This window comes from Bubalus bubalis, chromosome 19, assembly GCF_019923935.1.
Source record: "Bubalus bubalis isolate 160015118507 breed Murrah chromosome 19, NDDB_SH_1, whole genome shotgun sequence".
In the NCBI taxonomy this organism is placed as follows: Eukaryota; Metazoa; Chordata; class Mammalia; order Artiodactyla; family Bovidae; genus Bubalus; species Bubalus bubalis.
Window position 1 is genome coordinate 62,337,443 of NC_059175.1, and position 23,737 is coordinate 62,361,179.

General features: G+C 44.2%; 1 pseudogene; it reads right to left on the bottom strand.

The window, feature by feature from the left end:
• The window catches only part of LOC102402164, a 61,578-nt pseudogene that overhangs the window by 31,294 nt on the left and 6,547 nt on the right, over positions 1-23,737 (bottom strand).

Below are 23,737 nucleotides of genomic sequence, written 5' to 3' on the forward strand. Positions count from 1 at the left end.
GATATGCATAAGTGTTTATCCACCCCGTGACAAGTAGCCATGGATCATGTCAATCATTCATATGATAGTTATTGAAATCATTTCTGCAGTAGCTCCCTGATAATTTTCCTTATCTCACCTTGCTTTGTTGCTGAAATCAGCATCCTGGTTAACCATCTTCCTGAATATTTTCTACAGTGTAGCCCCAAGGGCAGGATTCTCTGCATCCCTAATCTCACTGGTTTTGACCAGGATGAAGTTTCTTGGGCCCCAAAGGAAGGAATCTGGAAGCAGCAGAAACAACTGCTTCCTGCTTCTCACTTCCCACTTCTGGCTTCCGGTTTTGGCCCAAGATTCCGGTGCCTCTGCCTAAAGGCAGAGACCTAGTGCAAAGATGGACAGATGATACTCAGGAAATGAGCTCTGTGGAGCTGAAAATCTTTGCACAGGAGGAGGAAAGAACAGAGGCTGAAGGAACGGGAGGAATGAGGGGAGAGGGAGCCACAGCCTCTGTGAAGGCAGCAAAGGGAGGGAGCCAGTGGGGAAGAGCCAGAAAAAGGGGTGGTCACCCCACAGGGTAGAACTCCAAGGAAGTTGGAGTGGACGCGGGCCTGGGGCTGCAGCTGGGGGAGCCCAGATCCCCCAGCCCCTGCTTGGATTACCCCGTCAGTAGCCCAGAAGTAACCGAGATGACCTGACCCCATCCAGAGACCACTCAGAAGCGGGCTGGGAGGTTGTCCTGGGAACTGCTCCAACCCAGAGCGGGGTCTCCCAGGGACCCAGAGGCTGGGCTCAGGGCAGCACCCAGACTCCCCACCCCACCCCCAGTACCCAGCAGACAGGCAGCTTAGGTGGCTCGTGTCTGAGATGTCGTTTAAAGAGGGTAGGCTCTCCCACTCCACAAGAGGAGAGTGGTTCCTAAAATGTTAATTTTAAAAAACAGCCTGAGATCATTTTCCCTGACTTATAGCCCAAGTAGGGGCTCTAGGACACTCAATATGACCATCAGCTCTGTCCTGTCAAACCTCAGGGAAAAGGCCTGAAAGAGCCTTCTCTCCATCCCCGGACTTGAGGGCCTTTGCCCTCCATGGAAGGCAGTATTTGTTCTGATATGGATCCCATCCCTGGCTGCCTTGTCTGGGCCTTACTGATGTAGATGGGCCCAGCACTGGCCTCATAGCTCCTCTTTCCTTGTGTGATGACCTGCCAGGGTCCCTGACCTAGAACTTGCTTGGCAAAGCTGGAGGTCCTCAAGAATGAGAACTGTGGAGGTTACTGAAAAATGCACCGTTATTTCTGAAGAGAGGGTCCCAGGCCTGGTAACCATGACCCTGATTTTCTTCCTAATCATAAATGATAGCCTCTTTTTTCTTGTTTTGATTAGTGGGGAGGATCCAGGATGAAGAGGGCTGAGAGGTGGACAGGGGCATTGCCAAGGAGTTGAAAGGGCAGAGGAACAGGAAACAAAGACCATCTTGCTGGACTCTGCAATTTCTCCAGGGCTCTGCTCTGCTTCCACCGACTCTCACAAAATAGAGGTGGTGTCGAGGAGTTCATATCATATCTGAAGTCCAGAATCGTGCCGGGCTGACTGAAAACACTGGCAGGAACCACTTGTAGTTTTAAGTTGGTTGATTGCATATTTAATTTAACTCCACTATTGGGGTAAATTCAAAAATCACTTTGCAGATCTTCACCTGACAAACGAAGGGGGCTGAGACAGGTGAGTTGGTACTGACACAAGATGTATCAAGAGGCTGTAGGTCTGCTAAGAAAGCAAAAATTAGAAGCTGGAAAGTTGAGCACTGGACAGACTTGGTAGAAGAAGGCTCATACACACACACACACACACACACACACACCCTTTGTTATCCTGTTTTATTTCCACCATTGCAGTTAACACAACCTGAGCACACTTCATGGGCTTACTTGTTTGTCACCTGTCAATCCACCATTAGAATGCTCCTGAGAGCAGGAACCCTATGTGTCTTGTTCAACTGCAGGGACCCCAGAATCTAGAACACCTGGAGCCAGAGCTCATCACTGTTTGGGAGGGAGGGGAAGGAGGGCTAGCAGCTGGGCTCTTGTCCCATTATAGACGCTGAAATCAACCACACTGAACAGCCCTGCACAAGTTGGTGATGTCAATCCCTTCCATACGCAGCAGGCCAAGTACAAAACCATGCATGTGGGACAATGACCATCTCTAGAATTCTAAGGTTACCTAAAGGGCAACTGTATAAACCAAAGAGAGTAAGATGGAGAGAAGGAGAGTCCGTCCCAGTTCCAGAGGCTGGAATAAGCCCTGGATAATTCCAAATAATTCCAACTGTGATAAACCTGCTTAAGAGGGGAGTTTGTGGTCGGCACTGTACAGCGAGCTGGAAATCCCAGAAATGGTCCCAACAGTAGGGTCTTGTCCCCGGAATACTGAGGCTCACTTTCCTTGGTTTGTAACTTTGCCCTGGTCAACACGGTGGGAATGCATTGCTTAGGGTGATGTATACATAGAGTCCTGGCCCACAATGTGTGCTTAGCCCATATTCTGATGTACTTACGTGGAAGGAACAGAAGCTGTGTGATCTGTCTTGATGGGACAACAAGCACACTTGACTGGGAGATGTTTCTTTACTCTGAGCATAATAAGCCAGCTCATTTATAGCAAGACTGTGTGTAAACCTAGCTCCAGTCTACACCGGGACAACATGTTAAGATGCATATCAGCCAACTGGAGGGTCCAAGAGGTGGACTGTGGTCAGAGGATGCTGGGCATGCACCCAAGGAAAGAACAGGGGTGTGGACCCTGGAAAACTAAGGGCTCAAAAGGGCCTAGAAATCTTATGGAAGCATCTGACAGTGAGGAAAGAATGTAGTCACTCAGGCTACAGAAGGGGAACAAAAAAGTTAGACCAATGAGATAGGGAAGAAAGACCAGCTAAATGCAAAGAGGCTTTGGTAACAATTAGAACATAAAGAAAGCTGAACACCGAAGAATTTATGCTTTTGAATTGTGGTGTTGGAGAAGACTCTTGAGAGTCCCTTGGACTGCAAGGAGATCCAACCAGTCTATCCTAAAGGAGATCAGTCCTAAATATTCATTGGAAGGACTGATGCTGATGCTGGAACTCCAATATTTTGGGTACCTGATGCAAAGAACTGACTCATTAGAAAAGACCCTAATGCTGGAAAAGATTGAAGGCAGGAGGAGAAGGGGACAACAGAGGATGAGATGGTTGTATGGCATTACTGACTCAATGGACATGAGTTTGAGCAAGCTCTAGGAGTTGGTGAAAGACAGGGAAGCCTGGTGTGCTGCCGTCCATGGGTCTCAAAGAGTCGGACATGACTGAGCGACTGAACTGAACTGAACTGAAAACTTTATAACAATTAATGTACAATAGAGAAAAGCATGGCTTCTAGAATTGTTCTGACCTGGACTGGGGCCCTAACCTGCATCTACTACTTCTGAAAGTGAAAAGTCACTCAGTCATGTCCAACTCTTGGCAATCCCATGGACTATACAGTCCATTGAATTCTCCAGGCCAGAATACTGGAGTGGGTAGCCTTTCCCTTCTCCAGGGGATCTTCCTAGCCCAGGGATCAAACCCAGGTCTCCCACATTGCAGGCGGATTCTTTACCAGCTAAGCCACAAGGGAAGCCTTAGTTCTGAGGTCTTGGCCAAATTACCCAATTTCCTTATGCCTCAGGCTTATTATCTCTAAATTAGGAGACATGACAGCAATTTCTTCAAAGTTTGCTGTGAAAGTTAAAATTGAATAATGCATGTAAGACACTTTGCACAGATAGTAAGTGCCCATAAACATAACCATGATCATGTTATTATTGTGGAAAATTCAGGACACACTATTATGGACTATCACCACCCAGCAACCCATGGTTTCTCAACACCTCATTATCGACTGTTGAAGCAGGGAGCTTCTGGAGGAAGTGAAGGGGAAAACTCCAAAGTTTGGAAAAAAGTCAAAGTTGGATCTGTTACCATTCAAAGTATTCAATGGGTTGAATTGTATCCCCCAAAAAGACACGTTAGAGTCCTGACCCCAATACCTCAGATCATGACTGTATGTGGAGAGAGGGTCTTAAAGGCTGTAATCAAATTAAAATGAGGTCATTAGTGTGGGTCCCAATCCAATAAGATGGGTGTCCCTATAAAAAGGGGACATTTGGACACACACGGGGCAAGACCCTGTTGAGAGACACAGAGAAGACGGCTGTCTATAAGCTGAGGAGAGACTCCTGAAATCAGGTTCTCCCTCCCAGCCTCAGAAGGAACCAGCCTGCAGGCATCTCGAGTCTGGACTGCTGGCCTTCCGAGCTACAAGACAGTAAACATCTCTGGTTTAAGCCCATGAGTCTATATGGTACGTTGTTACGGTGTGTTTGTTCAGTTGCTCAGTCATGTCTGATTCTTTGCAACCCCATGGACTGTGGCCCGCCTGACTCTTCTGTGCATGGGATTTCCCAGGAAAGAATAGTGAAGTGGGTTGCTGTTTCCTCCCCCAGGGGAATCTTCCTAACCCGGGGATCAAACCCACATCTCCTGTTTCTCCTGCATTGGCAGGTGGATTCTTTACCATTCCGCTACCTGGGAAGCCTGTTAACAGCAGCATAAATAAACTAAAGCAGGCCACCACTCACCAAATATATAGGGCCGCTTGGTGGGTGGAGATGGCTATGGGCAAACTACCATCCGTCGTAAATACAGACTCCTGGGCGCCAACACCAGCAACTGATCCAACTAGGTCAGGATGGGACTCCAAATCTGCATTTAAAAGTCACCCCCAAGGTACAGCAAGGGATGGTCAGTTTAAAGGCACTGGATGGACAAGCTCCAGAGGATTCTTCAGCTCTGTTAACCATCCACATGAAGCAAACATGAGAATGAAGGTGTCTGCACACACATGTGTGTCTGCGTGTGTGTCCACGTGTCCAGGGCCATGTGCTTTCTAAGCATATACCCATGTTCAGAAAATAGCTTCAAGATTCTGCAGATGAGAATGACCGAAGAAAAGCAGAGCATACGAGTTGAGTTGATTTGTCTTTTCCAGAAGCAGCTTATCTTGGGCCAAGCAGCCCTGGCAGCTGAGTCCTGCTCCCGCTGCCGGCACAGCTCTGGCTGACAGCCACTCAGGCAGCTGCCAGGGGTCTGAGGGGCAGCGGGGTGAGCGGATCCAGCTGGGGTGATGCTGGGGCAGCTGCAGCTGCCCAGTGCCCGCTGCGCGTGGCTCCTCTGCAGAGCGCAGGTGCTAGAAGCTGCTGAGCACGACAGCTGTTCCATCAAGTGAGCATGGGTCAAAGCGGGAATGTTTGCAAAGTCCAAACCTGTATCTGTGATGTGCCATAGTTTCATTTTCAAAGAAAGAAATAGCAGCAGCTCAATACGAAGTAGGCATTTTTCTGGCATTTTCTTTTGTATAAATATTAGCCAGTTCATATGTATAAGGCCATTTTTCCACAGGAGCTTAGATATTAGGTCTGTGCATAAAGATAGCTGAAGACCCAGCACACTATGCAAACCTATGAGAGGACAGCGAGCCCCAGCATGTGTTTAAAAAGAGGTGGGGATGTCTGAACTCATGTCAAATTAACAGTCTGTTTCTAAAGGGGGATAATTTATCAATAGCTGCATAATATTCTCCAATTGCATTTAACTTAACTAAAGCAGACTGAACAAGTTCTATCAAGCTGAAAGCTATACCATTCCCTCATTCAGCTCTGGGTTGTCTTTTTTTTTTTTTTTTTTCTCCTGTGTAATGGTTATCTATAGCTGCATAACTAATGGTCCCCAAAATGTAGCTACTTATTAACAGATGACTGGATAAAGAAGATGTGGTACATATATATAATAGAATATTAGCCATTAAAAAAGCACAAAATAAAGCTATTTGCAGCAACATGGATGGACCTAGAGATGATCATACTAAGTGAAGCAAGTCCGACAGAGAAAGATAAGTGAAAGTGAAGTCACTCAGTCATGTCCGACTCTTTACAATCCCATGGACTGTAGCCTACCAGGCTCTTCCCTCCTTGGGATTATCTAGGCAAGAGTACTCAAGTGGGTTGCCATTTCCTTCTCCAGGGGATCTTCCTGACCCAGGGATCGAACCCCGGTCTCCTGCATTCCAGGCAGATGCTTTAACCTCTGAGCCACCAGGGAAGCCCTACCCCTTGCAGCTTTTTACATTTAAGAAAAAAGATGTAAAAAGATAATATCATATGATATCCCCATATGTGGAATCTAATTTTTTAATGATACAAATGAATTTATTTACAAAACAGAAATAGGCTCACAGATTTTTAAAACAAACATGGTTACCAAAGAGGAAACACGGGAAGGAGGGATAAATTAGAAGCTGGGGATTAACATACACACACTACTATATGTAAAATAGATAACTAACAAGAACCTACTGTATAGCACTTGGGAAATCTACTCAATATTCTGTAATGACCTATATAGGAAGAGAATCTGTGCTCGCTTGTAACAGACCACCCCTTGTAGCTTTTTACATTTAAGAAAAAAGGTCTCAGGCTGATAAACCGGAGACAAACAGACCTGATTACTGGGCTACCTGACAGCAGCTCTGTTTTGAGAAAAGGCAAGAAAAAGAAGCAAGCAAGACTCTCACTGCTTTGTTCCTTACCATATACCCCGGACTGTGAGCTCCACCTTTGTGATCCCCCCGACTGCCCATGTTGGGGGTGGGGCACAGTTCTTGAGATGATAGCCTGCCGTGTCTTCCCCCTGTGACTGGCAGAGGAATAAAGCCATCTTTCATTCCCTCCAAACTCTGTCTCTGTATTTTTATTCAGCATCGGGTACAGGGAGCCAAGACTTGGGTGACATGGGCAGAGCTGAAACAGGAAAGAAGCAGCCTTTACCTGATTTCACGTCAGAAAGAAGCCAGTCTGTGCCTAACCCTGTGAGGCTGTCTCTCTTGGTGTCATTAAGTGATGCAGTTGACAGGGGTGGGCAAACTTCCTGCAAAGAATCAGACAGTAAACTTTTTTTGGCTTTAAAGGCTATATAACCTCTGTCCCAGCTATTCCACCTTACCATGAGAGCACAAAATCAGCATTAAGTAATATGTAAAAGAGTGGGCATAGCTGTGTTCCAATAAAACTTTACTTACCCAACAGGCATCAGGCAAAATTTTGTTCACAGGTGTAGTCAGCCAAACCTTCAGTTGAGAATGGCATATATTCTATTTGGGAATAAAATAAAAATTAGCAGTAAATGTACAGTAGTGCTACTATGATCCTATTTTGAACAAAGGTATTTTGGTCACATGTATAAAATGCTTCATCACAAACATGCAAATCATATTGAGTCAGTAAGGACAATCACCATCCAAATAGAGGACACATAACTGGTGAATTCTCTTGTTGTTTTTCAAGTTGTGTGACAGTTGAATCAATGGGGTGACCACGGGAAGACCTGAAATTACCTGATACTTTCCCTTTGCCATTCTAATAATGAATTTCTACCAAATCAACCAGAAGAGGAGTACTATTTATGTATTTATTTCAGTTAATGATATAACAGAAAAACATTGTGCTGTCCATGAAAATCCTATGTGTTTGGGGGACACAGATGAAAGACAAAGCACATGATGGAACTTACTAAACCTAAAGCTGAAACTCCAGTACTTTGGCCACCTCATGCGAAGAGTTGACTCATTGGAAAAGACTGTGATGCTGGGAGGGATTGGGGGCAGGAGGAGAAGGGGACGACAGAGGATGAGATGGCTGGATGGCATCATCGACTTGATGGATGTGAGTTTGAGTGAACTCCAGGTGATGGTGACGGACAGGGAGGCCTGGTGTGCTGTGATTCATGGGGTCACAAAAAGTCAGACACGACTGAGTGACTGAAGTGAACTGAAAGTGAAGACAGAGGAAGAAGGTTGATGGAGCTCCTTTGAGTCTGAGCACCTGGAAACAGGAGTCAGGCCGTTATCACAAGATCAAGGAAGTTTGATGGAATCTTTCTGTTAGGGGGACCACTGACCCAAACTGCCCACCGTGGCCAGGCCCAGTAGTAACCACTTAAATTAGTTATCTTATGACAGGATGTCCTGGTAAGGAACATGGAGCTAACAAGCTACCACCAACTGGAAGAATTTGGGAAAGATTAAGAGTAGAGAGGAGATTTCAGTCTGTATGTCCTACCAACCTCCAGAATCCTTCTCACTGGAATCCATTTGACGGAGTGATGCATGTGCCACCAGGAAGGACCCTGAGTCAGAGTGATTGGTCAGAGACAACCCAGAAACTAAACAGTTACCGTAAAGCCTGAGACTGTGAACCATGTGGCAGACCAGTCCTCCTGGGTTCCCCAACCCTACTACTCTCCACTTCGGTGTTCCTCCTCAGTGATGTCTCTTGCTTTGTCGGCGTGTGTTATCTCCTTGGAAAATTCATTTTTGAGCACTAGATAAGAGCTGGCTTCCACAGTGGCTCCGACAGTAAAGAATTTGCCTGCAAGCTCTTGCTCCTTGGAAGGAAAGCTATGACAAACCTAGACGGCACACTAAAAACCAGAAACATCATTTCGCTGGCAAAGGTCCATATCAGTTCAGTTCAGTTTCTCAGTTGTATTCCATTTTTTGCCACCCCATGGACTGCAGCATGCTGGGCTTCCCTATCCATCACCAACTCCTGGAGCCTGCTCAAACTCATGCCCATCGAGTCTGTGATGCCACCCAACCATCTCATCCTCTATTATCCCCTTCTCCTCCTGCCCTCAGTCTTTCCCAGGATCAGGATCTTTTCCAAAGAGTCAGTTCTTTGCATCAGATGGTCAAACGATAGAGCTTCAGCTTCAGCATCAGTCCTTCTAATGAATAGTCAGGACTGATTTTCTTTAGGATGGACTAGTTGGATCTCCTTGCTGTCCAAGGGACTCTCAAGAGTCTTCTCCAACACCACAGTTCAAAAGCATCAATTCTTCAGCACTCAGCTTTATGGTCCAACTCTCACATCCATACATGACTAGTGGAAAAACCATAGCTTTCACTAGACGAACCTTTATAGGCAAAGTAATGTCTCTGCTTTTTAATATACTGTCTAGGTTGATCATAGCTTTTCTTCCAAGGAGCAAGTCTTTTAATTTCATGACTGCAGTCACCATCTGCAGTGATTTTGGAGCCAAAGAAAATAAAGCCTGTCACTGTTTCCATTGTTTGCCCATCTATTTGCCATGAATTGATGGGACCAGATGCTATGATCTTTGTTTTTTGAATGTTGGGTTTTAAGCCAACTTTTTCACTCTCCTCTTTCACTTCCATCAAGAGGCTTTTTAGTTCTTCTTCACATTCTGCCATAAGGGTTGTGTTATCTGAATATCTGAGGTTATTGGTATTTCTCCCAGAAATCTTGATTCCAACTTGTGCTTCATCCAGCCTGGCATTTCACGTGATGTACTCTGCATATAAGTTAAATAAGAAGGGTGACAATATACAGACTTGATGTACTCCTTTCCCAATTTGGAACCAGTCTGTTGTTCCATGTCCAGTTCTAACTGTTGCTTCTTAACCTGCATACAGATTTCTCAGGAGGCAGGTAAGATGGCCTGATATTCCCATCCCTTGAAGAATTTTCCACAGTTTATTGTGATCCACACTGTCAAAGGCTTTGGCATAGTCAATAAAGCAGAAGTAGATGTTTTTCTGGAACTCTCTTGCTTTTTTGATGATCCAATGGTTGTTGCCAATTTGATCTCTGGTTCCTCTGCCATTTCTAAATCCAGCTTGAACATCTGGAAGTTCATGGTTCATGTACTATTGAAGCCTGGCTTGGAGAATTTTCAGCATTACTTTGCTGGTGTGTGTGATGAGTGCAATTGTGTGGTCGTTTGAACATTCTTTTGCATTGTCTTTCTTTGGGATTGAAATGAAAACTGACCTTTTCCAGCCACTTCTGAGTTTTCCAAATTGCTGGCATATTGAGTACAGCATTTTCACAGCATCATATTTTAGGATTTGAAATAGCTCTACTGGAATTCCATCACCTCCTCTAGCTTTGTTGGTAGTGATGCTTCCTAAGGCCCTTGACGTCCATGTATTCAAAGCTATGGTATTTTCAGTAGTCACGTACAGATGTGAGAGTTGGTCCATAAGGAAGACTGAGCACAGAAGAATTGATGCTTTTGAATCACAGTGCTGGAGAAGATTCTTGAGTCCCTTGGACTGCAAGGAGATCAGACCAGTAAATGCTGGTCTGGAAAGGAAAATCAACCCTGAATACTCATGGGAAGAACTGCTGCTGAAGCTGAAGCTCCAATACTCTCCACCTGATACAAAGAGCCAAGTCAGTGGAAAAGATCCTGGTTCTTGAAAAGATTGAAGGCAGAAGGAAAAGGGGGAAACAGAGAATGAGATGGTTGGAAGGCATTACCAACTCAATGGGCATGAGTTTTAGCAAACTCAGGGAGATGATAGTGAAGGACAGGGAAGCCTGACATGCTGCAGTCCAAGGGTTTGCAAAGAGTTAGACGCAACTTAGCAACTAAACAACAACAGATAAGAGCCACTCTCGGACCCTGGAAGGGGTCCTCCTTCTTGCAAAATTTTCACTCATCATTCATCTACATAACCAGGGAAATATTCCAAACAATGGACTAAAGGCTTCCAGTGCTCACTCTTCCATTTCCTCATTTAGACTACACTTTGGAAATCCCAAACATTCAAACTCAGAGTGCCAAGAGGCAGGGGGATTTTTCCTTTAAAAGAGGGTAATAGTGGGTAAAAGTCAGCAGCCTCAGGGGCAGCATCAACCTTACCCTCTTGTGCCTATACATTGTTGCTTTTATTCAGTTGCTCAGTCATGTCTGACTCTTTGCCTTTACGTGGGAACCTGTAATTAGACTCATTCACAGCCTCCTGGGATAATATGGGGAGTTGTTTGTAGTCACAGAGCACTAATACACATAATCAATCAATGTCTTCTCCTCAACTGTGATCAAAAACTGAAGAGATTTAACTTTTAAAAGGGAGACTGATGTGATGTTCATAAATCAGTGAGCTAAACATTAGCCCTCGTAAGTGTCATAAAATCAGTTAATGATCCTTTCTGTGGTGAATACAGTTCTTAATCAGTAATGCCATTACTGTATATGATGCCTCCCTTAAAATGTCTCAGCTAATGCATCTCAACATGCAGCATTCACTTTCTTAACAATCACGTGAAAAATAAGGGTATATCAGGAATTCAAAGACTGCTTTGGAATTTCAACTTCCTAGCAGGTCCCGAAAAATTATAGAAAAAAAAAAGTCAAATGTTTGATGGTTCTCAAACTTTAGCATGAATGGGAATTAACTGGAAGGCTTGCTAAAATACAGATTGCTGGGCCCCACCCCAGAATTTCTGACTGAGTAGCTCTAGGGTTGAGAGCTTCCATTTTTGCAAGGTCTCAGGTGACGCAGGTGCTGCTGGTCCGGGGACCACACTTTGAGAACTGTCGACTGAAAAGAATTGCACAAGCTAAAAATTAGAAGATGAGCATTCTGCATCTCTGAATGTTTGGAGACCTCCCTTCTCTTCCTTTTCTTAAGCTTCCTTATTTCCTTTCCATTTATCTACTAGTCAAAATCCCACTCACTGTGCTGATGGCAGAGACATTAACTGAAGTGATGATTGGGGATGATACAGATAAGATGTTGAACAGGAAGGATGTGAAGGCAGAGCTCTGGGAACCTGGGCTCATGAAGGGTGAGACTGGGGGGCTGGGACAGAACCCAAGAAACTTCATGGAGCTGGGGACATGGATTTCCAAGAGAAAGAAACTCCTGTTGCACAGAGTTAAATTCCCTGATTTTGGTGGTGTCCGAGTGCTTGTGAGCGAGATACTAGAATTCAGTAGTACAAAAGAGCAGGCAAGACTGTCACCTGGAGAAACCAGGGGTAAGCAAAGTGAAAAGCCCCCAAACTGATACAACTTGTTGACTTGAAAAGATCCACAACCTAAAAGCTGAGAATTGTGTTTTATTTGACAGACACAACTGAGGACGTAGGCCTGGGAAGCAACCTCTCAGACAGCTCTGAGTGATTGTTCTCCAAGATAAGGCAGGAGCCAGGATATATAGAGAGATTTGCAACAGAGACCAGGTAGTCGGAATATCAAAACGCTACTGTTAAACAAAGGAAACCAGCCATCTCAAGTTAATGAATTTAACTTGAATTAATGAATTTCTCTGTCAGAAAACTAAGATCATGGCATCCGGTCCCATCACTTCATGGGGAAACAGTGGAAACAGTATCAGACTTTATCTTGGAAGGCTCCAAAATCACTGCAGACGGTGATTGCAGCCATGAAATTAAAAGATGCTTACTCCTTGAAAGGAAAGTTATGACCAACCTAGACAGCATATTAAAAAACAGAGACATTACTTTGTCAACAAAGGTCTGTCTAGTCAAGGCTATGGTTTTTCCAGTAGTCATGTACTGATGTGAGAGTTGGACTATAAAGAAAGCTGAGCACCGAAGAATTGATGCTTTTGAACTGTGGTGTTGGAGAAGACTCTTGAGAGTCCCTAGGACAGCAAAGAGATCCAACCAGTCCATCCTAAAGGAGATCAGTCCTGGGTGTTCATTGGAAGAACTGACGTTGAAGCTGAAACTCCAATACTTTGGCCACCTGATGCAAAGGGCTGACTCATTTGAAAAGGCCCTGATGCTGGGAAAGATTGAGGGCAGGAGAAGAAGGGGAAAACAGAGGATGAGATGGCTGGATGGCATCACCAACTCAATGGACATAAGTTTGGGTAAACTCTGGGAGTTGGTGATGGACAGGGAGGCCTGGCGTGCTGCAGTTCATGGGGTTGCAAAGAGTTGGACACGATTGAGAGACTGAACTGAACTGAGCTGAACTGTGTATGGAAAGATGCAAGAGTCTGGACTCGCTGAAATCATTCCTTTGATCTGCCCTCAACTATGTGGGGCCAGAATCCTCTTCTTTCCCGCCCGGATGCCTCAGGGTGCATAGTTGGGGGTGGCTGCAATCACAGAGGCAGCCTGCTAGGCTCCGTCCTGAGTGCCCTCAGGGCTCGCCACTGGGGGCAGCTGCAGTGACTTGAAGGCTGCAACTTCCTTTGTTTACTGATGGCAGGCAACATTTTTCATGCACAGACCCATTATTCTGAAGGAGTCTGTAAACTTTCTGTGAAGGCTCAAATAATAAAATTTAGGCTCTCCAGCCTGCTTCATATCTACCATATCTCAACTCCAGCACTGCAGCATATGGCTAGTAACCATAGACAATACACAGATGAATGCACATGGCTGATGTCTATAAAACTTTAATTAAAACCAGAGGCAGGCTGGACTTGGTTCATGAGCTGCAGTGTGCCCATCCCTGCCCCAGAGGAGGAAGGACTCTCACCAACAGACCTACCCTCGCTCTCAGGGTCTGAGTCACATCTGAAAGGCATAAATCCCTCCACGCCCACAGCTTCTTCCTGAAGGGTCTCGCTAGACCTGAACAGAGAACCACAAACACCACCACACCTGGATTTTATCTTTTAAAACGTGTCCCGGAGGAACTCTCTGTTCAGTACACCTGCACAAACAACACAGCATGTTAACATCTCAGAGCTTCAGGATCTGGGGAGTTGGCCCGGGTTTCAGCTGGTTTAGAGGAGAGTATCAGAAACTGACCTCTGTCACTTGTTACCTTGCACCCTTTCAGCCTCCAGTCATCCAGAATATAAGCTCTAAAAAAGCTGAGAAAAGTGAAAAGGAAAGTCGCTCAGTCATGTCCGTCTATTTGCAACCCCATGGACTATACAGTCCGTGGAATTCTCCAGGCCAGAATACTGGAGTGGGTAGCCTTTCCCTTCTCCAGGGATCTTCCCAACCCAGGGATCAAACCCAGCTCTCCCTCACTGAAGATGGATTCTTTACCAGCTGAGCCACAAGTAGCCCCCCAAAAGCTGAGAATTTATCTTCAATTTCTAGAAAAGTGCTTGGCATGGAGTAGGTCCTCAAAGGTGTCTGCTGAATTAAATAAAGTCTATAAAATCAGGAAACCCCTTTTTAGTCTTGAGATTTCTAGGTCTGTCCTCAGAGTCTGGTAAGGGACTGTAGTTCCCTCCTCCTGCCCTTATAACCCTGGGATGGTAGCAAAACCACTTAACTCAGATAGGACTCAAACCCAGCCAAAACCCAGACAGGGGCCTGAACCCACGGGCTGGGATTCAAATCCACCATCTTTTAATTAAAATCACACACCTGGTCTCAGGACTTAATGAAGCTCAGTTTTTGTTTTTTTTCTTGTTGTTGTTGTTGTTTTTGTCTCACCACAGAAGGAATTTGGTGAGAGGCAAAGTGATAGGTACATGGGTTTACTTAGTGAGAAAACACATTCCATAGACAGAATGTGGTCCTTCTCAAAAGAGCAAGAGTGATCCTGGGAAAAACACAATTCACAGACAGAGTGTGGGCCATTTCAGAAGGCAAGAGGCTCTGAAATACTGCTAATGAATGGGAGGATTAGTCCAACTATTTCAAGGGCAGGGATTTCCAGGAATTGGACCACCACCCACTCTTTGGCCTTTTATGGTTGGCTTTGGAACTGTCAACTGGCAGGCATGTCATTAGATGCTAATATATTATAACAGGGGTTTGTTGTTATTTTTCAGTTGCTAAGTCATGTCCAACTCTGTGACCCCATGGGCTGTAGCACGCCAGCCTCCTCTGTCCTCCACTATCTCCCAGAGTTTGCTCAGATTCTTGTTCACTGAGTCAGTAATGCTATCTAACCATCTGATCTCTGCTGCCTGCTTCTCCTCCTTCCCTCCGGCTTTACCAGCATCAAGGTCTTTTCTAATGAGTCAGTTCTTCACATCAGGTCTAAAGGATTGAAACTTCAGTTTCAGCATCAGTCCCTCCAATGAATATTCAGGGTAATTTCCTTTAGGATTGACCGGTTTGATCTTCTTGTCCAAGGGATATAGGCTATTGGAAGTCAAATCTTTCACTGTCTTGGACCTAGTTGGTTCTAACCAGTTTATGTCACATCCCTAACAGCAATGTCATTCTTTTTAAGGTTATGCCTTGCCCTCTTCCCTTCTGGCTCAGTAGGAAGGACAGGGCTTCCGGGGGCAGGGGGGCAGGGGTGGGGGGGGGGCGACTTGGGGCCAGTATATGTGTATCAGGACCATCCCCTGTGAGTGGGTGATAAGGACAAGGTTCCTTCCTCTTTCTCAGCTACAGTAGCTGAGGATCCTGCTGGAATCTCAAGGACCACTCAGTTCTCCAGCCATGTAAGTGACATTGGAAAAGCTTGTGAAGAACACCAGGGAGGAGCCCAGGATAAAAGCAGAGAGCTGTGGGCAGCTGATGGAGAGCCTGGAACCAACACTGTGTCTCATGGGATGGGGCAGATTTTAGCACTAGAAACTCCAGCAGGGTAGTATCAAAAAGAGAGTGGCTGAGGGGAGCAAACCTTCTATTTATGTCACAGATCCACTAGAGACAATACTTTTTATTTACCTGCAACCTGCAAGCATGGAAGGAGAAAAAACTAGACCCTGAAGTCTGAGAATCTTCCAACAAGCAAGAGATTTGACATAAGATATATAATCTATGGTGGTGAGCTAAATTGATACAAAGCCAGGGAGCTTTTGCAGCTTGAGTTCCTAACCGTAGGCATGATTTATGCACTAACACTATTCCTCACTAGGTGTGGGTTTAGGACTCGATGCAATTCTCTTACACATATTTCATGACTTGGTGTTATACAAGGAATGGGGTTAAAGGATTACATTCCCCAATGAGTAAGCAGCAGATAACAGGAGAACCCTGACTAGTACACTACCTATGGGAGGTCTTTTTTTTTCCCCCTATTAAGACCTTCAACTGGTTGGAGGTCCACTCACATTATGGAGGGTAAGCTGCTTTACTCAAAGTCTACTGATTTAAATGGTAATCTCATTCTTTACATGTCTTCAGAGAAACATTTACAGTGCTATTTGACCGAATGCCTGGGTGCTGTGGCCTAGCCAAGTAGACACAAAGATGAACATTTGCCTGGAGTTATCCTCTGATGGTGTTGTAGAGAGAGAAGCTCAGGTATTGGTCCACGTTTCTTCCTGAAGTTACAGGAGCCCTCTCCTTAATTCCACGAATTCTTCCAGTATTCTACAAGATTCCAGTAAATATTCAGGGTTGGTTTCTCTTGCTGAGAAGAAAAAGGAAGAAGAGAGGGGAGGGGAGGGGAGAGAAGGTAGGAAGGGGAGCAGAGGAAAGAACAATAACATCCTTAAGTGAAAATGGAGCAGTGAATAAGCCAAATCCAGCCCAGGTGTGGCCCAGTAATTACTCTCCCATCTTGCTGGAGTGACATCACACCACGTTTTAGCTCTTCTGTGGACCCTGCAAGGATTAGCTTAAGTGTAACTTTTCTTTACCCAAACGTTCCATGGTTCTTTGTTTTTCTTTTTTTTGTGAAGTTGCTCAATCGTGTCCAACTCTTTGCAATCCCGTGGACTGTAACCTACCAGGCTCCTCTGTCCATGGAATTTTCCAGGCAAGAGTACTGGAGTGGGTTGCCATTTCCTTCTCCAGGGGAATCTTCCTGACCCAGGCATCGAACCCAGGTCTCCCGCATTGCAGGCAGATGCTTTACCGTCTGAGCCACCAGGTAGGGAGATGAACAGTTACGTTGTAAATTTCCAGCATGCTACTGAAAGTTGTATATTTTCTTTTATCTTTTCTATAGTCAGTGGCAGTTTATTAATTTATGTTGTGAAAAACTCTGAATGGTGCCCCGGGGGCCCCTCCAAACCTGAAGGATCGGCTCGGGGTATGTTCTTATCTAAATTAATAGCAATCATATTTCCCAAGCTTGGACCTTTTTTTAAACATTGAGCAACAGTTGAGCTGACTTTTCTTGCAAACATGGTAAGAGCTAGGCTACTGGCTAAAATCATCACTTACAGACTTCTCTGGTCTACAAAAATCACACACAGATACTTTAGCCTGCATGGAATAATTAATCAATTATTTGGCTGAGATAAAAAGATGGCTTAAAAAGACACCAAGGTAACTTCAGCAGGGAAAATAGGCTTTAAATTTGTAGAAGAAAGTACTGTCTATTTCTAACCCCAGAACTGTGAGAGAGAAGAAAACTGCAAATGAAAGAGCTCAAAAGTTATCTTCCAGAATCAAGGCCAGGTATGCACTTATTAATAGACTATTATCAGTTTTTTTGGAGAAGGCCATGGCACCCCACTCCAGTACTCTTGCCTGGAAAATCCCATGGAAGGAGGAGCCTGGTAGGCTACAGTCCATGGGGTCTCGAAGAGTCGGACACGACTGAGCGACTTCACTTTCACTCTTCACTTTCATGTATTGGAGAAGGAAATGGCAATCCACTCCAGTGTTCTTGCCTAGAGAATCCCAGGGACTGGGGAGCATTGTGGGCTGCCGTCTATGGGGTCACACAGAATTGGACACGACTGAAGCGACTTAGCAAAATTATCAGTTATTAGGCAAATTCAAGATTAGGGTATAAAAAATTAAGTGTATGTTCACACTGATTCCTAATAAAGAGCTGAATTCATGAATAAATTAACCTAAATCTATAAAATATTTGTGCATCCTCAGTTGTGTCCAACTCTTTGTGATTCCATGGATTATAACCCACAAGGCTTCTCTTCCCATAGAGTTTTCCAGGCAATAATACTGGAGAAGGTTGCCATTTTCTACTCCAAGGGATCTTCCTGACCCAGGAATGAACCCACACCTCTTGGTTCTCCTGCATTGACAAGTGAATTCTTTACCACTGGGCCACCTGGGAATCCTTATAAATCTATAAAATAACCATATTTAAAATCCTTTCTGAGACACGTGTACCCCAATATTCATCACAGTACTGTTTACAATAGCCAGGACATGGAAGCAACCTAGATGTCCATCGGCAGACGAATGGATAAGAAAGCTGTGGTACATATACACAATGGAATATTACTCAGCTATCAAAAAGAATGCATTTAAATCAGTTCTAATGAGGTGGATGAAACTGGAGCCTATTATACAGAGTGAAGTAAGTCAGAAAGAAAAACACCAATACACATATATATGGAATTTAGAAAGATGGTAACAATGACCCTATATGTGAGACAGCAAAAGAGACATAGATGAACAGACTTTTAGACTCTGTGGGAGAAGACGTGGGTGGGATGATCTGAGAGAATAGCATTGAAACATGTGTATTATCATATGTGAAATAGATCACCAGTCCAGGTTCCATGTATCACAGGGTGCTCAGGGCTGGTGCACTGGGATGACCTTGAGGGATGGGATGGGAGGGAAGTGGGAGGGGGGTTCAGGATGGGGAACACATGTACACCCATGGCTGATTCATGTCAATGTATGGCAAAAACCACTACAATATTGTAAAGTAATTAGCCTCCAATTAAAGTAAATAAATAAATTTTTTTAAGCCAGTAACAAAAAAATACAAAAAAAAATAAAAATAAATAAAACCCTTTCTATTGGGGAGGTGATCTAGGTGAACATCAACAAAAAAATGAAACTTCACTTATGTGGCCTTCCATCCCAAAACTCATAACCTCTGTTTAACGATGAAACAACAAGCAAACATAAATTGAAGGATAATTTACAAGATGACATAGTAAGCAAGAATCCTTATCTATTTTTTTCCTGGAAGCCTGAGGGAACATACAAAGAATAAATGATAGACTCTAATACCTCCAGGATTATTGATATGTAGTGATTCACTTTCTCCTTTGGACATAGAGAATACTTCTATTTAGGTTTTCCAAAGTATATTGTTTTCATCATTTTTCAAAATGTATTCATAGAAAGTATTTCTTGAAAGCAGTCAAGACATTCAGATTGCCTAATGAGAAAAAGGCACACTATGCAGTTTGGAAGAGAAAAATGTGGCCAAGAGTATCCTGTTTGAGGTTTTTGCCATTCCTTACTTAAAAGCCTGTGAAAAATGGGTTTTTCTAGTTCTGTGGAAAATGCCATTAGAAATCTGATAGAAATTGCACTGATCCAAAGATGGCTTTGGGTATTATGGACATTTTTAACAATATTCATCCTTCCAATCTATGAACAAGGGATATCTTTTCATTTGTTTGTGTTTTCTTCAATTTCTTCCATCAAAGTCTTGTGGTTTTCATATTCATTTCCTTGGTCATATTCCTAACTATTTTGTTGTTTTGCTGGAATTGTGAATGGGAAAGACCTTAAGGGCGTTATGCTAAGTAAGATAAGTCAAACAGAGAAAGATAAATATTGTATGACATCACTTACATGTGGAATCTAAAGGAGCTAAACTCATAAAAACAGAGAGTAGAATGGTGAGGGGAGGGGGGAGTGGGGAATGGAAGAAATCTTGTTCAACGTACAAATTTGAAAAGTGAAAGTGTTAGTCACTCAGTCATGTCTGAATCTTTGTGACCCCAGGGACTGTAACCCGTCAGGCTCCTCCGTCCACAGAATTCTCCTGGCTAGAATACTGGAGTGGGTAGCCATTCCATCCTCCAGGGGATATTCCCAGGGATCAAACCAGGGTCTCCTGCACTGCAGGTGGATTCTTTACCATCTGAGCCCCCAGAACTAGCAGATAAAATGTCTTGGAGCTCTAACACACAGGATAGTGATTATAGTATCTGTATTCTAAACATCACAGTTCCTAGAAGACTACATTTTAATTGCTCTTACCACAAAAAAAAAAAAAGAGAGAGAGAGAGAGAGAAATGATAATTATATGACATTATAGAGGTGTTAGCTAACACTCAGGTGGTAATCATCCTTTGATATATAAATGTATGAAATCAACACATCATAAGCATTAAACTTACACAATGCTGTATGTCAATTACATCTCAATTTTTCAAGCCTGTGCAAGGCAGCCCTTTGGAAAAATCACGTCAGCGACACTATTAAAACTCGAAGACTGCTCAGACTGCCTTTTCAAAGGCAAACAGCACAGCGGGTGAGTTGTGTGAATCCAGAAACAGCTGTCATGAGTGGGGAAGCCCAGTGAGTGGGGGCTGCTTCTGTCTCTGGAGGCCATCCTCACACTTCCCTCCCAGCTGACATTGCAGGCCCAAGGCCAGTGAGTCAGCCTAAAAGAGGGGAGCCCCTGAGAGTCCCCCTGCTGCCTTGGGCCAAGCCGGGGCAACACCCCCAAGCCATTGTAATCCTGGCCGGTTGTACAGTAGACATTACCACTGACTACAGTGTGGTGATTGTATTTTAATCCAAACATAAATATTTTTCTTATTGTTAAATCAACAAGTGTCTGAAGAATGATCTAGGACAGCAGTTCTCAAAGTGTGGTCCATGGAGGTTTTCTATCTATCCACGGCACTTGTGAGGTCAAAACAAATGTTTTTAAATACTACTGAAATGTTATTTGCTTTTCTTTCCCCCCTCTTATTCTCTCTTAAGTGTACAAGGAAGTTTTCCAGAGGTTGTATGTGTTAGTTGCTCAGTCATGTCCAATTCTTTTGCAACCCCATGGATTGCAGCCCACCAGGCTCCTCTGTCCATGGGATTCTCCAGGCAAGAATACTAGAGTGGGTTGCCATCCCTCCTCCTTTCCAGAGGTTACATGACATATTGCAAGAGACTGAATGCAGAGGCAGAGATAAGAACCCAGTGGTCTCTTCAGCGGGACTTAAACCAGGACCTTCTGGTCCATCATTACTCCCACCTCAAGTCAGGCCGGACCAACCAGGCCTCTGGCACGTGAGCTGCTGTTCCCGCCACGTTTCTCTTCTGGGGTGACACCCTCCTGCTGCCTTCTGTCACCAGGAAGGTTCCGTTCCACACACGCCCTCCCTTGAAACCTGTTCCTTATCACTATTCCTACCCACCCACAAACCTGCGGGAATCTCCTTTCTGTTCTAGAACTTTCATTGTCTGTTTTGTATTTTAAAATAAATGCCTAGTTGGATGTTGATCTAAAATCTCTAACAAGTAATGTGCTTTGGCTAAACTCGTGCTTAGCCCTTTACAGTGTAGCCAGAACTTTCAATGTGGTGTCACGTGTATAATACTTTCTGTGAACATTCTAGAGGGGCATGTTACAATCCCCACCTTTAGGTGAGGGCACTGAGGCGCACAGCGAATGGTTTCTCTGATGTTGCACATTTCGTGTGTGAGAAGGCTGAGTCTCAAACCTCAGCCATTCACAGGTTCTCCTCCTCAGACTGATTTCACATGGAAAGCTGAGTCAAGGCTTCTGGGCCTGAAGAGAAAGGAGTGAAGCCTAAGTGTCCTTTGGCTGGTCATCTGTAACTTAAGCTCTCTAAATGTGACATACTCACAGCCTTTCACACATATGCACACACACAAACTAAGAAAAGGGTAAAATAATGTCTTAGTACCACTAAACCTGGATGAAAGTGAAAGTTGCTGGGTTGTGTCTGACTCTTTGCAACCCCATGGACTATACAGTCCATGGAATTCTCCAGGCCAGAATACTAGAGTGGGTAGCCTTTCCCTTCTCCAAGGGATCTTCCCAACCCAGGTCTCCTGCATTGCAGGCAGAGTCTTTGCTAGCTGAGCCACCAGAGAAGTCCAAGAATACTGGAGTGGGTAGCCTATCCCTTATCCAGCAGAGCTTCCAGACCCAGGAATCGAACTGGGGTCTCCTGCACTGCAAGTGGATTCTTTACCAACTGAGCTATCTGGGAACCTGGCTAGATTCTTTAAAAAGAAAAAAAAGCTAACAAAAGTACGTTGTTCTTCTATTTCAGATTTCATACTCCCTTGAGATGATTTTATCCTGCTGAAAGCCTCTTTATTCTTGATGTCTTTGTCATGTTTGTTTTTTGTACTTATAGCAATTCATATACACTTGTAGGACATTTTATACAAAGGATAAATGCTAAGACATAATATTGAGTAACTATTTGAATTCCCGCCTGAGAGGTGTATTATTGCCTCCACTATAATCACAGAATGTGGAAGTAGCTTGCACAAGGTCAAATAATGACTCAGTGAAACAGCCAGAAACAAAATTATCCCTACCCTCCACCCCCATTTCTTGCTAAAACACATTTTTCATAAAGAACTTATGTAGCATTTGAAATTCTGTGCCAAATCAGTATTCATGGTTGTCGTATTCCCATCTTTTTTGCAGTTTCTATTTTCCAACTTCCAAATAAAGATAAGAGGAATATTTTGCTGAGATTTGGGCTGGTTTTTTTTTTTTTTTTCTTCAAATATCCTTAGCTAAAGGATGACCTCAGATGTGATGAAAAGTGACCTTCAGGTCCTCTACCAGCTGTTGAATCACTTTTGCAAAATGCCTCAAAATGCTTTTCAATTACCCTGTGACTAACTGACAAGTTGGGGTCCAATGAAACCCTGAAGGACTCCATGTGTGTGTGTGTGTGTGTGTGTGAGAGAGAGAGAGACAGAGATAGAGAGAGACAGAGAGAGAGAGAGCCGGAGGGAGGGAACGAGATAGTCCACCATTCTTATTTGGCTTTGGGACATGCTTATCTACCTTCTTCAAGTATTGTATGTGACTTGTGGGTGTCAAAGAAATTATATTTAAATAAATATTATTTAAACCCCCACAACATAATATACTGAGAAACATTCTGGATGTTACAAAGCAAAGTTCAGAGTGGCTGCTGCCCTCACCTTCCAAGCAAAATCAACAATGGAAGAGAAATCCTGTGAGGTGAGTAAGAATATAAAAATTCTCATCCATTAGACAACAGCACAAGAAGACAGAGGCATGGGTCAGCACGAAATGAAAAAGCAATGTTCATCAAACTGATTGATAGGTGTGGTTATTTTAAAACACCGTGGGATAATTCTTGTATTTAATGAATACAACCCAGACAGCATATTAAAAAGCAGAGACAATACTTTGCAAACAAAGGTCCATCTAGTCAAGGCTACGGTTTTTCCAGTGGTCATGTATGGATGTGGGAGTTGGACTATAAAGAAAGCTGAGCACCGAAGAATTGATGCTTTTGAACTGTGGTGTTGGAGAAGACTCTTGAGAGTTCCTTGGACTCCAAGGAGATCCAACCAGTCCATCCTAGAGGAAATCAGACCTAAGTGTTCATTGGAAGGACTGATGTTGAAGCTGAAACTCCAATACTTTGACCACCTGATGCGAAGAGCTGACTCATTTGAAAAGACCCTGATGCTGGAAAAGATTGAGGGCAGGAGGAGAAGGGGACGACAGAGGATGAGATGGTTGGATGGCATCACCGACTCAATGGACATGAGTTTGAGCGAGCTCCAGGAGTTGAGGATGGACAGGGAGGCCTGGCGTGCTGCAGTCCATGGGGTCGCAAAGAGTCAGACATGACTGAGAGACTGAACTGAGCTGAACTGAATAAGAACTGCATATAGATTGCATCACCGACTCAATGAACGTGAATCTGAGCAAACTCCAGGAGATGATGAAGGACAGGGAAGCTTGGCATGCTGCAGTCCATGGGGTCACAAAGAGTTGGTCTATGACTTAGTGACTGAACAACAACAACAAGAACTCCCTCTGCAGTAATAGCAGTACATACCATAGTATATTCTACTTATAAAGCACTTTCAAAGGTGCATCCAGGACTGTGGCAAGAGCTGGGCTCTCCTGGGTCTCCCCAATTAGCTACCAGTCCCTGTGCTTGGCCTTTCACATCCCTGAGGACCAGCCCGAGTTTGGCCTTTCATAGGCTTGGCTCCTTCATCCTTGAGGGCAGAGAAGCTCTGGTATCTCAGGATCTTATG